The sequence below is a fragment of the Castor canadensis genome, chromosome 12 (assembly GCF_047511655.1).
Source record: "Castor canadensis chromosome 12, mCasCan1.hap1v2, whole genome shotgun sequence".
Lineage (NCBI taxonomy): Eukaryota > Metazoa > Chordata > Mammalia > Rodentia > Castoridae > Castor > Castor canadensis.
This window is the reverse complement of record NC_133397.1, coordinates 104,984,430-104,997,649: the sequence shown is the minus strand read 5'-3', so window position 1 is coordinate 104,997,649 and position 13,220 is coordinate 104,984,430. Positions and strand designations below refer to the sequence as shown.

The following is a 13,220-nucleotide window of genomic DNA, read 5'->3' as shown; positions in this document are numbered from 1 at the left end:
CCTTCTAAAATCCTTCCCAAAAGGAAAGGATACATCAAAGGATCCTAACACCAGGGTAGATTTTTGGTGAGGGCCAAGGAGCAGCAGGTAGAGTGGGGTAGGAATTGCCTAATACTGCTGTCCGAGCAGAAGGCTGATTTGAGAATCTCAAAGTCAACATATTACTCTTAAATCCATCCCTGACTCCTTGAGTCATCTTCACCAGGTCACTAGTTTCCACCTGCTCCTCCATCAACACTTTTGGCTAGAGCATCCTGTTTCCCCCAGGCCTACCTACCTTGAAGGGTCAGAATGACTCTTGAAAAGCCAACGTCCTCCAAGTGTGTCAGCAATTTAAGAGATGACAGCTTCTAAAATAGCTTGTGTGATCGTGGGTGTCTGTTGCCCTCTGAAGGAGTGGTAGTGTCACAGAGGCAGCAGGATTTCTTTGCCAAAGTTGCTCCTGCCCTCCTCCAACAGACTCTGTACTGTCTCTCCCATCCCAGCCTAGGAAGACTTTTAGTCCAGGGCCATGGCATTTAAGCACTGTCAGAGTTCCCACTTCAATTTCCCTGATGGTGCCAGTTCAGCATCTGCCATGGTGACCCAGCCTGAACTGTATTTAGAAGCTTTAGACATGGCACCATGTGCCAACCCAGCTCAGAGTGACAGGAGATTTCCTGAGCACCTGGGCTTGTGACTTAAGCACTCCTCCTCCCAGGGAATGGGGGACAAAATGACTTTCCTCTGATCGTCCATTTTCTCAGGAGAAGAGCCCTTTTGGAGGTCTTGGAAGTCAATCTTCATTAACGCTATTATATAATGATATTTTGAAGATTTATACTTTTTATAAAACTAGCAATAGAAGGCAGGGGAAAGAGAATATGGGAAAATCATTCTGGAAATGAATTTAGTACTTTGTTCATGGACAATTCTTATAATTATAAATATCCCTGGAAATGCATCCTGATAGTGCTCAGAATCTACCAGATATTGTCTGTGACTCAACTTTATGAGACAGTGATAATAATTCACTTCATCTTCTTGGAAGCCTCTAAGCCCATCTTAAAAGTAGCTCAATAGACCTCAAAACAATTGCAAGTTAATTATGGTTAGTGGTTTAAAAAAAAAGTCCAATTTATTTATACCTTAAAGTAATCTCTGCCCAGAGAAGCAAATAGGTAATTGCATAACACTAATCTCAAGGAGAGCTGTCACTTTTGAGGGTTACTGCACACAAAGTGGATCTAAGTTCTCAACTCTGATAGATCACAAGAGAAGGAAGATTGGCCCCCAACCCTCTGCCCAGTGTCCCTGACCAGAGTCCCTCAGAGACACCCTGTCATTTAAAAGGCATCAGTATTTGGCCTGTCCCCATTTCTGGGCAAAGACCCAACACTCAGAGAATGTGGTTTTAGGATCGTGGCATCTAATCCACTCGAGGATTCTTTTCCCCCCTACTGCTCAGATGGGTGTGTTAATCAGCACCTCCCTTTGTTCTGTAATAAATTCAGCCCTGGCCAATTCCAGGCTTCTATGCATCACTGAAGTTTAAAGATGGCGTTTTGACAGGTCAGATATTTAGAATCAATGGACCACCAACCAGTCAAAAATTTTAAGTAGTTTTAAGAACATATGGAAGTAATTTTTTCTAAGAATTCACAAGTCTGGAGGATGAGGTATTATTGATGGCATATGAGCAGCTGTATATATTAAAGTATTACTTTATATACTATATTTAACATATAATCAGAATTGATTTAACAGTAAAGGCAGATTTTCCTTAGTATACCATGTATTACGCAAGTGCTATCACATACAAATGGAGTACACATTGTATAGCACCTTTTTAAAAATCAATGAAAGACTCTTGAAAAGAGACAGTGTCCTCCAAATGTGTCAGAAATTCAGAAGCCAAAGCTTCCAAAATGGCTGTGAATTACATATAAAATGTAATATTTATATATTATAAATTATCTTATATACAAATTATTTATATACTGCATTTATGTTTATAGAAAATTATAAGTAAATGTGCAATGAGTACCTCTTTTTTTAAAACACAAATGTTATAGGCAAGATTATTTCAAAGAAATCAGAATTTTTTGTAACACTCTCCACCTACACTCTAACCACAGTCATCTCCAGTGGATCCAGTGAATTTTATCAAGGAAAAATCATTTCATAAAATATTAATTTCCAATTATTTAAATAAAGAGGTTACTAGCCTAAAGTAAATGGATGGCTTTGGGAATTTATAAGTCACCTAAAGGTGCAGGTTAAATAAGAACTTGCCTCTTTCTGAGAAGAAGAGACTTGGAATTTATAGAATTCTCAAAGAGGTCTTTAACTTTAAAGGTCCAAGGAACACACTGGTTTGATGGGTTTTCTTCAATGGGGAACCAAGATTCATTTCTGTTGTAATGTTCTATCTCTTCACAGACAGATATTTACATTGGGAAAAACACTCAGAAGACGAGGAAGAATACTAGGGTACTCTCAGCAAAAAACAAAATCTATACATAGATATTTATCTGTATCTAGGGGAAGGTATGATGGCAACACCTGTACATCCTAGCATGCAAAAGGTGGAGGCAGGAAGCAGAGACAGGAGGGTCACAAGTTCAAGGCCAGCCTGGGGTGTTCAGTTCAATCCTGTCTCAAAAGAGCAGAACAAAACACAACTTCCTCCCTGATAAAGTGAAGTGGTCGTGTTTTTCTGTGTAGTAGTGAGTGTTAAATGGTCACATGAGACCACCTCACTTTCTCTACATGTTTCCTTATTTCCCATTTATCTTTATGGTACCCATATAAATGACTGTATAATAAGTAGGGTAAATTACAGTCCATGTCAGATCTTTTTGGGAAGTCAGAGGATTGCACATCACATATAGGTAATGACAGTGGAGCTTTTCCTTTAGCCTCACTGCTTTTACTTACACCCTCCTGCTCTCCCACACCCTCTGCCACCCTACTCCCACATGTCAGCTTCACCAGGCTGTTTCTCTTCATGTGTGCCAAAACCACACACCAAGGATGCCCACTTGCCAGGGATATTCTCTCCATCAGTGGTGCCCCTACCTCAGAAAAAGTCGCCTACCCCATGTCCTCTGAAGCAGAGCCTGCATCTGGCACTGGGCAAGAGGCAGCTCCCTGGGGAAAGCTGGACACAGTGGCCAGCAAGGCTGTCATGCCAAGGATTTCCTAAAGGCCACCAGCAATCCAGTCTGCCAGAGGAGAGAACATTTTGGTGAGCTCAGTTTGTTTGCTGCCGAAAACCACCTTGCCCTCACAGCTAAACATCTATTTTTACCACCTAGTGACACTGAAGACACTCTGCAATCATTAAAGTGAACGATAGAGTCAACTCTGCACTAGTCATTCTATAGGGAAAAGACCCTGGATTCAGAATTTGAAATCAGGGCATGAGATCTAGTTGTGACTCTTTAAAGATAGAACCTTGAAGAAGCTGCTTAACCCTGCAGAGGTTCTGTTGACCCTTATTGGAAAAGTAGATAAGGAATACTATGGCTTACCAAACTTGATGAGTCACTGGAGGAATAAAAGAATGCAAATGAAAGCACTCAGCAAACTATAAAGTGCCTTAGACCTGTAAGTTATCAGCATTACTTGGAATCTTGTAACCTACAGTCACTTCTCCATGTGCTCTGAACACTGTGCTAAATCCAAATCCGGTGACCATGAGAGAAGAGAACACTGGGATTCAGAGCAGCAAAGCCGTCAAGTGGGTTCTCTCCTCCCTCTCTCATCCAGGCCTCCATTAGGTTGGGTGCATCATGTCCTCTTGCTGGGCAACTATTGCCTCATCTTGAAAATGAAGATGATAATCACTCATGCTTATGAAGCAAAGATCTAGACAAAATGACCTCCCCAGAGTCTTTTCCATGACCTATGATTCTGCAAGATGTAAGCCAGGTCACCAATTATCTTGTGGTAGAGTGGGGGCTAGCAGCCATGTCTACCGGCCAATGGACCTCATCAGATCCTTGTTCCTTTGGCCTTGAATCACCTGACCATTTCCCCAGTGGTGACCTAAGGAGAAATCACAGTACATTAGGGCCTCTCCCACATTAAGCATGCTAAGTGCATGTCACTATATTCTGATTCTTTACTAATCAACATATACAGCAACTACTTTCTGATCAAGCAAAATAACCCTTGTTGAATATTAGGGGAGCACTGAGCTAGAGAAAGAGTAAGTAATGGGGGGCTAATTTGATTAAAGCATGACACATACATGCTTGCAGTGCCAAAGTAAAACTCTCTTGGACTATCAAAAACAAAACCAAAAAAGGACAGGAGGGTAAAACAGGTCTTTACTGTGGGTAGTTACCAGTGAGAGGGAGTTGGGCATAAGGAAAAAGTGAATGAGGGTGAATATAGTGGATGTATTTTGTATTCATATATGAAAACAGATGAAACCAGTTGAAATTGTTCTAAGAAGGAGGGGAGGTGGGAGAACAATACAAGGGATAACTTTAAGATTTGCAATATCACAATGTATCCTACTGTACAACTATCATTTACTAATTTTTTTTCAGAATGGGATCTCCATCCTGTTCTTCCAAAAACTATTTATCTCTAGAGATAACTCAGTCCTTAGAAGAAAGAATGTCCAATTTTTTTTATCATGCTCTTAAACTTCTTGTAAAAGACTTCCTTCTGGTCAACATTGATAATTTAAATATGAGCTAACATGGTCAGGGATAAAATATACCCTCTTAGGCAAGGAGAGAAAATGACCACTTGATTGTCACCATCAAATGACAGCACAATTTTTAGTACACAAAAGTGAGAAGCATAAGGCCCAATCAGCTAGGAAGGAAGAGTACCAGACACATTGGCAATGTCTGTGTTGAACAGAGGAGTAGGAAATAGTAGCATGTATGTTACATGCTCACCATCATATTCTTTCCAAGGTTTCTACTGAAATGCTGCATTCATGAACTGTCACAGTATCCTTTTACCTGCTTGCAAGAAATAAAGGCTATGGTGTCACTGTCTATATTCTATGCTTTTCTTTCCAAGTGGTCTAGGTTTTCCAGAGGCCTCAGAGAGGCCACTAATCTGTCTTCTCTACTAGTAAGGTCATCATGTTAGCAAACTTCTGCTCTGACACAGTTGTGGTTTTAATGGAGAACTAATGTCTTCATCAGTATCTGTGCTATTTCACACTTCATTTCCTCCCCAACTCTTGGATGAAAACCATCCGGTCCTGGTGATTTACTTTGTGGGAGTTTCTTTCAAGTGAGTTTTCTTCTCTAGGGATGCCACGCAAGCATTTTCAGGGTTCCAGCTGGGGAGCACCCAGCCTTGAAACATCAGTGTGTAACTGAGTCATTCAAGAAAGTCAAAGGCCTTGGCAATGACCTGACCGTGAGGCCGTTAGCTGAGGCCTTTGAGTCTAAAGTGAATAAAAGGAGTTATTTTTTTTACCTCATTTTCAGTTCTGGTTTGATGGCTCAAGGTAATCCATACTGCCAGAGCCCTGAGAGTTGGATGTATATGGAAGACTGAACTTGTGATCCACAGTTCAGTCTACCTCCAGATCATTCAATGAGTTTCAAAGTCTCAAAACAACTTCAAGGAAAAAACTGGTCTTAAATTTCTTTCTTAGGACCCAGAGTTGCAACCATTATCAAACCAGATTATTCAAAATAACCCTAATTTATATTTTGTGGTCCTCAAGCATATCTGCATTTAAAATAATATATCAGGGTGAGGGATGTAGCTCAGCAATGGAGTGCTTGTCTAGCATGCACAAGACCCTGGGTTCAATCCCAGGCACCACAAAAATAAATAAGTAAATAAATAAATCCCCGAATAACTGGCTTGAAAAACCAGCCCCTGGTATGAGTAGGTATGAGTATATAATAAATGCTTTACTTTTAACTTGAAAAAAATGTTGGCACAATTCAGACAGTGAATAGGGAGAATGAAGAAAGTGTTACAACTGCAACATAATTTTTATAGGGCTATTCTATGGGTACTCCATCAGGGTAACAGTCCCACAACCTCAGGGTCTAGGTGTATATGGCTTGTGCAGGAGAGAACTTGGGACCTGTGGCTGTGTAAGGGAAGGCCCCAGACTTCTCCACTGTGTGCGGACAAAGAAAGAATTGAGCAGGAAGGAGCCAATATGAAGCCAGCTAATGGAGAGTCAAGACACACAGGCATGAAGACGACCTCTTCTTCATGCATCCTTATGGCAGAAGGCCACTTTTGGCCTTTAACATAGTTTAGGTAAGGACCAGAAACATGTTGGATCATTAAAATATTTGCCAATAGCAGCAGAAGAAGATAGATAAGCAACTCGTCACAGAGCAAACCCTCGATGCAGGGCCAAACGGCATCCTTCCCAGAAAAGCCTGCATTTGTGGCACGAGCCTAAATGGCAGGACCTCTGATGCAGTTTTGTTGTTGCTGTTTCGCCCTTAAATGAATATCTAATATCAATGCCTTGATAAGGATGGACCTCTCTTCACCATTCTCCAAGAGGAAATATATACTTAGAATGCCAGATAGACTTCAAAGATGATTATAAAAAAAATAAGAGCCAGGTATGGTGGTACACACCTGTAATCCCAAAACTTGGGAGGCAGAGGCAGGAGGATTGTGAATTTAATGCCAGTCTGGGCTACCTAGCAAGACACTGACTCAAAAAAACAAAAACAGGGCTGGAGGTGTAGGTCAGTGGTAAAGCACTTGACTACCATTCATGAATCCCTGGGGTCAAGCCACAGCACCTCAGAAAAAAAAAACAATAAAATAGATAATAAAGCCCGGTACCAGTGTTTCAGGCTTGTAATCCTAGCTACTCAAAAGGCAGAGATCAGGAGTACTGTGGTTTGAGGCCAGCATGGGCAAATAGTTCAAAAGACCCTAGCTCAAAAATACCCAACACAAAAAAGGACTGGCAGAGTGGATTAGGTGGTAGAGTGTCTGCCTAGCAAACATGAGGCCCTGAGTTCAAATCCCGGTACTGCCAAAAAATTAATTAATTAATTAATTAATTAAATAAAAATAAAATAAATAAAATTTTTTAAGGAATAAAAAGAAAATGAGGAAACATAACAGCTTGGGTTTCTCCAAGCTGGCTGGTATGAAGGTCAGTCTACACATGTGTGGTCTTGATTCCTTGCCAGTAAGGCAGTGAACATAAGAAGCCCCAATATATCACTGTGGCCCTCTGCAAAGGCACTGGCACCATCTGCCCCTCAAAAGCAACATACAAGAGCAATTTTTATACTGCAACAGATTTAAACTGTTAAGAACAGAATCATTACACAATGTGGAGTGCATGCAATAAGAACAGAATAATTTGGAAAACAAAAAGACCAGAAATCCTAAACAGACTATATCTGTAACATGCACAAAGCTTGGAATGAACTTCTTCAACAGGAAAGAAAGATTTTCCTTACTCAGAGATTTGAAATCAAACTCCAATGATCAGGATAACAATATAATTAGGGAGAAGTTTATCACCCTACACTATGAGATTCTTACCCCAATTGGCTCATTATTGTAAATTCTTAGAGTAGGCCTTTCCATGGAGTTCCACATGCAAGTAACAACAAATGTGCAGTTTCCCTGAGTAGGAAGGAGGCTCTATTCTGCTGAGAACAGGAGTAACCAGTGCCACCCTGACTTCTTCCAGCTAAAGAAAGAAGGCCGTGGTGAGGTTTGAGTGGCAATAATAACAGCCATGGGCTCTGAGCCAGGAGTAAATCTGTGGAATCCCAGACCCTGGCCCTTTCCCTCTGACTAGCAGGGTCCCCACATGGCTCTTGAGCTCTCCTTAACCGTCTTGAAGGTTCACCTGATACAACCACACGTGCTACTTTCTGTTCACCTCATGGTCTCCTTCCTCAGGCCCTTTGTTCCTGATTCCAGTTGGGAAAACTTAAAGGTCACCATTAACGTGACTTGGCAGCTTTCCATTTACATCCCTGACAATCTGCATTGCACACTCCAAAGCTTGCCTCAGTACCCGTGGTCCCTACCTGTGCCTCGCTGTTCCTCCACACCTACAGGCTGACAAGGCCACGCTCTCTTGCTTTTGTCTTTCTTCCCAACTGCAAAGCGAGAAGGCCCTGTCCCTGCCACTGTCGAAAATCTCAGTATGATTCTCAGTGCCTTCAGTTCACAGGAACATAGGACTGTGGAGAAGATGATATAAGGATACTACAGGAGAGCGATTTATGATATAATAATATTATTCTGCCCAGGCATGGTGACTCACTTCTATAATCCCAGATGCTCAGGAGGTGGAAATCGGGAGAGTCATGGTTCAAGGCAACCCTGGACAAAAAGTCAGTGAGACCCCATCTTAACAAATAAGCCTGGTGTGAGCACACAAGCCTGCCATCTCAGCTATAGAGGAAGCATAAGAAGATCATGGTCCCAGTCCAGCCTGAGCAAAAAAAATGAAACCCTGCTCTGAAAAATAACACAAAAAGGTCTGGGGTCATAGCTCAAGAGGTAGACCACCTTCCTAGCAATTACAAGACCCTAAGTTCAAACCCAAGTACCACCAAAATAATCATAATTTTCTGTGCTTAAAACCATTCATGTCTTCAGACTGAAACCAAGACTCTCAGTGAGTTTTCATCCACGCAGAGCACTCACTGAAAGCAACGGTCTTGGGCCCACTCCTTTTACAAGATATCTTACAATCTTGGGGCCCTATTTCTCCTGGGAATCTGCCCTAACATGCCACTAAGCAGCCACAATTGCCCATACTGGGCACTCACATGAAGTATGAGTAACTTCCAAAGAGGGCTAGACTTAAGAGATTCAACAAACACAAAAATAGCTCCTCTTTGACTCACGAAGCCAGCAAGAACTTTTTCCTTGGCCAAGAACCTGCACTAGGACCCACAAAAGACAAAAAATCAAGAAGTAAAATTTCTTGACGTGTGCTACCTGAGATTCTACTGTCTCAGAAGTGAGGTTCAGGAAACCTCTAGGAAAGATCGTCATCAGCTGAAGGTCATTAGCAACTGAAAAATTGTGCCTTCCATATTCAGATCCTTCCTCAGCACAGGCCTCCTAGAGCAGTGTGTAAAGAGCCATAAAAGGAGGCTGGAGGAAAGGGAGGCATTTTGGTTTTTTAAATACATAAACTCAATACTGACATTTGCCACATTGCCAGGTTTCTGTGGAAAAGCTTTGGGATTTGATTTTATGACTAGATTTATTAAGGGCACTGATACTTTTTCAAACTAGTGACTTCTTGATTGTTCACTGAACCTTACCCTCATAAATGAGTCACTGGAATCTAATTCATTCTGAAGATCCCCTTTCTTTTAAACCCCTGATTCTGGCAGTCAACTAAACAAAAAACAAAAGATATAAGCCAAGAAGAGTAGTGTGCATCTGTAACCCCAGCTACTCAGGAGGTGGAGGCAGGAGGATCTTGAGTTTGAGGCCAGCCCACGCAAAAATTAGTGAGATCTTATCTCAAAAACAAAATAAAAACAAAAGGGCAGGGGATGTGGCTCAAGTGGTAAAGAGCTTGCCTAGCAAGCATGAGGCACTGGGTTCAATCCTCAGTACCACAAAAATAAACATATATGTATAAATAATGCAAACATAAGATAAAAGATACAAAAAGGAGTAGAAAAAGAATAATAAGAGATATAGGGCAGAGCTATAAACTCCACTTCATCTAAATAGAGCTCTTGCCTAGCCTACAAGAGGTCTTGACTTCAATACCCAGTACTCCAAAAAAAAAAAAAATAAGGAGATATAGAATAAAATCTGGGTGAATTCCAACTTCTGCACAACTCCAATAGAAACATGGGTTCCTCCACTGTTCCGAACCTCTACCCTCCACTCTTGAGGCCTCAGGACACTCAGAGCCTCATTCCAACTAGAAATAAAAGTAAAGATGACTTACTTAAAATTCTAATCATAAAACACATTTTTAGAATAAAGTTTGGTTATTTCATAGTTCATACAATAAGATTTCAGATGAGACGAGAGGCTATGTGCTTATGTGTGTGACATTGCTCATACGGAAGTAATCTGAAACCCACATTTTCACAACCCAGAACTAACACTTTATATACAGGACTGTTTCAAGTTTCTTTCTCTTTTTTCTCATTACACGAAATTTTCAAATGAAGACTGATGAATATTTTCTTGCCTCCTATAAAGGTAGCTATTACTTTAAAAGGTCCAAATTCATTCTAACTGAACAGTCTAATATTAGCAGGATCAAGGAGTTGTCTGTACCTGAAGTGGGAGCAGACCAAACATGAATACTGTAAGTTGTCTAATGTGGCCTTTGACCATCCATCTAAGTTCTCATAACCAGAAAGACCAAAACTTGTAACCAGCCAGGCAGTGGCTGGGAGGAACATTATCTTCACGTGGATGCTTAGAAGACCATCGGTTTGATCAACTACTTTCAGTGGGCTGTGAAAGCCCCAACCTGCTGTCAAATCAAACTGTAATAGGAAGATTAAATGTCACAAAGTCAGATAAACCTTCAGGGACCAAGCTAAGGAGTTCTCCTGCTTGGCTTGCCAAAGCAAGGATCAAAGGAAGCTTGGAGTGGGTGCAATACCACAGTCCTGGAACAGAGGTCAGGAATTTGGCCTTTTCCTGGCTTCCAATGATATTGACTACAACAGATAAATTAAGATCAAGGCACAAGGCAGTTCTAAAAGCACCAGCCTGTCCCCAGGAGATCCCAGGGACAGAACTGTCATCCACCACGAGCCAGATCTTGTCCTCACTTGGAGGAATGCCTATTAACATGTCTACCGCAATGTTTAATGAAAAGTCCTACAGCATGATCACAGAGGGGCAAACTTGTCAAAAGATTCCACTTGGCCAAAGAAGAGATTCTAATGCAGGCCCAGGACAAAGTCGGTGGAATTCACCATGCTCCAGCTCCCACGTGGAGAGGGGATTACCCAAAATAGCAAGCCAGCTCAAGAGATTACACGAAAATCTGACTCTTTAACTTGAGGCAAACATGGTCTACCAGCAAATATCCAAAACAGGAAAATTTTCTGAGATTAATGACTCAAGCTGATAGTCATTGCAGGTTGGGACTCCCCCTCATCTAACTCTTGATTTCCACAACTGATGCACACAGGCACTTCAGCTGGGTGCCCCTCATGATTTGATAGATCCTTGCTCAGTACAGCCTTCAAGTTCCACTATAACCTGCCTGCCAAAGTAAAGAGGGGAAGGCCTAGAACCTCCTTGGCTGAAAGCGTTTTGAGTTATCAAGCTTCAGATTCCATCAGGTCCAGGAGTGGGGCCAAGAAGGGTGTATGGAGAATGTAATCTGTCTTTCCATGGACATGGGCATAGGAGTCACTTACATGGTGTCATTTCAGGGTTGTGACAAAGGCCTCCATCTCCCTAAATTTGCCTACAGCTCACCATTGGTCTAAGCCATTTTTTTATTTCTACTTGAAATGGTACTTTTTAAAATATAAAAGCCCTCCCCACTCCTTTTAAAGGGCTAGCTGCTTTTGAAGTAGGGAAAATGTGTGTGCATGGAAGATGGGAGGGGTAGGCTCTCATATCCTACATGCCACACAGCTTCATGGATCTCCTTCTTGTCTTTCCTACCAGAATATAAACTGCTTGGGAAAAGGGACCAGGTTTTATGCGCTATAGGATTAAGAAGAGCTGAACCAACAGAATGTGTTGAATTAACTGGGGAATTTTATTTTGATTCCTAACAACATACTCAAATAAACCAAGTACTTAAATCAAAATGCTACATCAATGCAGCTGTGCAGATCAAACCCAGGCTTATGATGCAAAACCAAAGCAAAGCAATGGATCAAGGGCTGGGGACATGTCTCAAGTGGTTGAGCTCCTGCCTAACAAGCCCAAAGCCCTGAGTTCAAACTCTAGTACCGCCAAAAAAAAAAATGGATACAAAAACAGCTCACCAAGAAAGCCTTTTCAGAGTAAATGTTAATTCTCGATATTCATATAGAGAATATGCTATATTGTACAGTGAACATGACAAATGGTATCAGGACTGTCACCTTGCCTAATGAGATCCAAAACCTGAATGTAAGCATAAGATGACATCAGAAAAACCCAAATTGAGTGGCAGCCTACAAAACAGCTTGTCTATGCTGTTCAAAAAATAACAAGGTCAATAAAGACAAAGAAAGGCTGAGTAATTGTTCCAGATTTAAGGAGATAAAAAGAACTTGACAATTTAGCTGGGCACCAGTGGCTCATGCCTGTAATCTTAGCTACTTGGGAGGCTGAGATCAGGAGAACAGCAGTTTGAGGCCAGCCCATACAAATAGTTCATGAGATCCCCTCTCTCCAAAGTAACCAGAAATAAATGGACTGGAGGTGTGGCTCAAGTGGTACAGCATCTGTTTTGCAAGTGAGAAGCCTTGAGTTCACAACTCAGCCCCACCAAAAAAAAAACAAACCTAAACAACGTGACAGTGTAATGGAATGCATGGTTGCTATGGCCTGAATGTTTGTACTCCCCCAAATTTATCCATTGAGACCTAAGCACCTAGTCCATGACAGTAATAGGAAGTGGAGTTTGGGAAGGTGGTTAGGCCATGAGGACAGATCCCTCATGAACAGAATCAAGAAGCCTTAGAAAACAGAACCCAGAGACCTGTCTTGCACCTCTCACCATGTGGGGACCCATCAAGAAGGCCTCATAGATGAACAAAGAAACATGACCTCAGCAGAGACCATGTCTGCTGGTGCCTTAATCTTGGACTTTTCAGCCTTCAGATCTTTTTTCTTTTTTATAAGATTTTTTAGGATATATTCATTATACAGGGGAGGCCATTCATAGTGACAATTCCAATTAGACTTATATTGTACATTAGTTTTGTCATCCCCATCATCTCTACCCCTCAACCCCCTCACCATCCCACTTAAAGCAATTGCAAGAGGTTGCTTTGTTCTATTTCATATAGGTATATGAACTCCATCTACCATATATCGTCAACTTAATCTTCTTTCACTCACTCTCTCCCTCCCACTAGTACCCCAACACACACTGTACCTATTTTACAGTCCTGTGTTTCATTATTAATATGTAAGTTGATGTTCAAAGGAATTTCTCAATGTATGCCCACTGTGGATATACTTTACTCTGGTCCATTCAACCCCCTCCATTACTCTCCCTTACCCCTTTACCTCCCACCCACCTCAGCTTTTATGTCTTTGAGAAATAAATTTCTGTTTATAAGATACCCATT

General features: G+C 41.4%; 1 protein-coding gene across 4 annotated transcripts in view; it reads right to left on the bottom strand.

The window, feature by feature from the left end:
* Positions 1 to 13,220, bottom strand: part of Tbx15 (T-box transcription factor 15) — a 110,454-nt gene that overhangs the window by 66,473 nt on the left and 30,761 nt on the right. Inside the window, exon 1 of one of the 4 annotated variants that reach the window (XM_074050659.1) lies at positions 278 to 736. The exons of the other annotated variants lie outside the window; for them this stretch is intronic. The gene's annotated coding sequence lies outside the window, so the exon portion shown is untranslated. Of the gene's footprint in view, positions 1 to 277; positions 737 to 13,220 lie in introns of those variants that run through there. 4 annotated transcript variants of the gene reach the window in all.